Here is a 4,706-nt window from a genome sequence, read left to right as displayed (position 1 = left end):
CAAACTTGCAAAGAAACGATTTTATAGTTTTAAGTTTCATTTTTAGTTCTAGTTCAAGTTTTGAATTCTAATCCAGCTAAAGCTATTTTTATATATATAGTGTGAGTATGTTGTGAAGTTAGAGTAAATACTCAATTATTTCCATAAGTATATGTAGTTAACCCAGTACTATTTGTTAAGAGACATTCTTTTCCCATTGAATTGTCTTGGCACCTATTTGTGGATTCTCTGTTCTGTTACATTGATCTATTTATCTGCGCTTTCCCCAATATCAAAGTGTTTTAATTCCTCTACCTTAATAGTATGTCTTGCAATCAGCTAGGTTAAGTCCTTCTTTTTCTTTTTTTTAATTTTAAAAACTGCTTTGGTTCGTTTCATTTTTACATGCATTTTAGAAAAAGCTTGAAAATTTCTACCAAAAACCCTGCTGTAATTTTGATTGATGTTTGAAACTATAGATCAGTTAGGAGACAATTGTCATTTTAAGGAACATTGAGTCTTCCAATCCGTGAGCATGGTATATCTCTTCACTTATTTAGGTCTTTAAAAAGAATTCTCCAACAACATTTGTGTAGAGATCATTGACGCTTTTTCTTAGGTTTATTTCTAAGCATTTTACGTTTCTAGGTATTACTGTAAATTGAGTTGTTTTCTTCATTTCCAATGTTTTTGCTGCTATTGTAAAAGAATACAGCTGGGTTTTATATAGTAATCATGTACCCTCTGATCTTGCTAAATTCACTTATCAGTGTTCATAGTTTTTCATAGATTTCCTAGGATTTTCTAGGTAAACAATTATATCATTTGCAAATAAAGACATTTTATTCTCCTTTATGCTCTTGATGTTTTCATTTCTCTTTGTGCCCAATTGCAAATAACTATTAACTCTAGGACTATGTGAACGGAAGTGGTGAAAATGGGTATTCTTGCCTTATTCTAGATAGCGGGAGGAAATAATTCAGACTTTCCCTATAAGAATGACATTGACTAAAGGTTTTTTGGCATGTATCTTCTTTATCAATTTGAGAAGTTTCCCTACTATTCCTAGTTGATCAGAGTTTTTTGTTTGCTTGCTTTTTAGTGGATAGGTGCTGAATTTATCAAATGCTTTTTTCTGAATCTGTGGCATTGATTGTATAGTATTTCCCCTTTATTTTGTTAATATGAATTTCTTTATTTGATTTTCAAATGTTAAATAAACCTTACAATCTTTGAGTAAACCCTGATGGGTTATGATATTCTTTTTATATATGTTGAAATTAGATTTGTTAGTATTTTGTTAAGAATGTTTCTATTTATGTTCGTGAGTGCTATTAGTCTGTGCTTTTCATTTTTGCAATATGTTTGTGAGGTTTTCATATTAGGATTATGTTGCCCTCCAAAAACCTTATGTCAAAAACTTGGACAGTTTAAATGAAATGTTCTGTGAATTTTCTTTTACAATTTTCCGAAATAGTTTGTGTAAGATTGATATTATTTTTTTCTTCAATATTTGATTGAATTTATTAGTAGATCTATCTGGGCCAGAAAAGCTTTCCCATTTTTAAAGCTTTTTGTTATACATTCAATTTATTTTATAGATATTATACTTTTCAGACTCTGTTTCTTCTTATGTAAATTTTGGTGAGTTGCATTTTTCAGGAAATGTATACATTTCACTGAAGTTATCAAATTTGTTGACATAATAGTGTTTATAGTATTTTTCTGCTATCATTTTAATGTTTGTCAATCTGTAGTGATAATCTCTTGTTTTATTCCTGATATTGGATTATTTGTGTCACTTTCCTATTTTTCTTCATTGATCTAGCTAAGGGTTTGGTAATTTGGTTGATCTTTTCAAAGAACCAGTTGTGGCTTTGCTAATTTTCTCTATTATATGCTGTTGTCTATTTCACTGATTACTAGTCTTCATTATTTTATCTTTTACTCACTTGTACTTTGTTTTACTATTTTTTCCCTTATATCTTGAGACTCTATTATTGGGATGAATATATTTATAATTGTTATATCTTCTTGATGAATTATCTGTTTTTATTATAAAATATCTTTATTAATCTTTCTAATAATCTTGGTCTTGGGGTTTATTTGACCATAGTTAAATAACTACGCTGGTCTTCTCCTGTCTATGGTTTGCATGGTTTATCATTTTCAATCCATCACATTCAACCTATTTTTGCCTTTATATTTAAAATTTTTCTCTTATAGGGAGCATATAGTAAGATCCTGTTGTTGTTTTTAATCCAATCTGCTAATCTCTTTCCTTTAATTGGAGTGTTTAGATCATTAACATCTCATGTGGTTTGATCTGTGTATATCATGTTATCCCTTTATGTTCCATTTGTCCCATTTGTTTTGTTATTGTTGTCATTGTTTTCCCACTGTTTTACTTTTCCTGCCTCCTTTCAGCTTATTTAAATTTTTCTAATTATCCCTTTCTAATTTACCTATTTTTCTTTACTGTTTTTTTAGTGGTAGCTCTAGATGTTGAAACATTCATACCTAACCTTTCACAAACTATTTAGAGTTAATACTATATAACTTCACATAAAATGTAGAAATATTTGGGGCCAGACCCAAGTGTGGTGGTTAAGTTGGGCATGATCTGCTCTGGCAAACTCGGTTCGTAGGTTTGGATCCCACGTGTGGACCTAGCACTACTTGTTGGCAACGTTTTGGTGGTGACTCACATGTAAAGTGGAGGAGGATTGGCACAGATCTTAGCTCAGGGTTAATCTTTCTCAAGTGAAAAAAAGAAAAAGAAGATTAGTAACAGATATTAGCTCAGGGCTAATCTTCGTCAGCAAAAAAAAAAAAAAAAAGAAGAAAGAAAGAATAAATGTAGGAAGCTTGGAGACAAATAGGTTCTTTTCTCCCACAATCATTATGTTATAGTTATCATATATATTCAGCATACACATATTTTAAAACTTACTAGTCTGTATTATATATTTTTAAAGATATATACTAATTTTAAGAACTTAAAAGGAAAAATCAGTAGTCTATTTATCCAACAACTTACCATTACTGTTGGCCTTCCCTCATTCTTGAAGATCCAGATTACCCATTATCATTGTTTATTTTCAGCTTAAAGAATCTCTTTAGCATATTTGTATACAACCAGCCTGCTTGCAATTGATTTTTAGTTTGCTTTCATGGGAAAATGTCATTATTTCGCATTTGTATATGAAGAGTATTTTCATTAGATATAGAATTCTGTTTTCATTTTTTTCTTTTAAAATATTATTTCAAAGTTTTTTGTCATTCTTTGTTTCTGATGAGAAACCCACAGTCATTTGAATCACTGTTCCCATGCCCCATGCATTCTGTCATTTTTCTCTAGCTGATTTGAAAATTTTTTCTTTATTTTATGTTTATGTCATTTTATTATAATACATTTAGGATTGATTTTCTTCGAATTTATTCTGTTTTTTCACTGATATTTATAGAACACACCACCACAACAAGCCAATACTCATTCTTCTCAAGTGCACATTTGATATTAAATCCTATTCTGGAACACAGACTTTACGAAATTTAAAAGAATAAAAATCATACAGTGTATATTCTTGTAGTACTAAGAGATTTAAGTTAAAAATAAATAGCAGAATGATAACTGGAAAATTCCTAATTATTTCGAATTTAAACAAAAGATTTTTAAATAACTTATGGGTCAAAGGGGAATTCTCAAAATAAATTTTAAAATATTTTGAAGTGAAAGAAAATGAAAACGTGACATATCAAAATGTGCAGAATTTAGCTAAAGCCATGCTTAGAGGGATTGTTTTTAGCTTCTAATGCATATATTAGAAAAGAAGAAATATCTAAAGTGAATAATCTAAGCTTTCACTTAAAGAAATTAGAGAAGGAATAGAAGGTTAAATCCAAAACAATCAGAAGGAATAAATTAAAAAGTTGAGATGCTATCAGTTAAACTAAAACAGAAATAATGGAGAAAATTAGCAAAACTTAAAGATGGTTCTCTGAAAAAAAATCTGTATAACTGAAGAAACTCTAGTCAAACCAAGAAGCAAAAAAAAAAAAAAAAAAAAAAAAAGAGAGAGAGAGAGAGAAGACACAGTTACCAATCTGAGAAATAAAAGAGGGGACATCGGTGGACCACACAGATATTAAGAGTATAACAAAGTGTGCTAGTTTCCTATTGCAATAAATTACCACAAACTTACTGGATTAAAATGATAGAAATTGATTTTCTTTCAGTTCTAGAGGTCAGAAGCCCTAAAATCAAAGCATCAGCCAGATTACATTCCTTCTGGAGCCTCTAAGGGAGAATCAATTTCCTTGCCTTTTCCAGCTTCTAGCAACTGCTGCATTCCTTTGGCATCTGCTTCCATTTTCGTATTGCCTTCCCTCCTTCTGCTTCTATCATACCACCTTTTCTAATTCTGACTCTCTTCCATTCCTTTCTCTCATGGGGGCCCTGATGATTACATTGGCCCCACCTTGATAATCCAGGATAATGTCCCCGTCTCAAGATCCTTTATTTAATCGCATCGGTAAAGTCAATTTTGCCATGTAAGGTAGCATGTTCACAGAATCTGGAAATTAGGATGTGGACCTTTGGGGGGGCGGAGTTATTTTGTCTATTACATAAGAGTATCCACAAACAACTCTAGGCCCATAAGTTCAACAAATGGTTGAAATAGACTAATTCTGCAAAAGATGCAAATTATGAAAGCTCACTCAGA

The sequence above is a fragment of the Equus przewalskii genome, chromosome 1 (assembly GCF_037783145.1).
Source record: "Equus przewalskii isolate Varuska chromosome 1, EquPr2, whole genome shotgun sequence".
In the NCBI taxonomy this organism is placed as follows: Eukaryota; Metazoa; Chordata; class Mammalia; order Perissodactyla; family Equidae; genus Equus; species Equus przewalskii.
Note: the sequence above shows the minus strand (reverse complement) of the source record.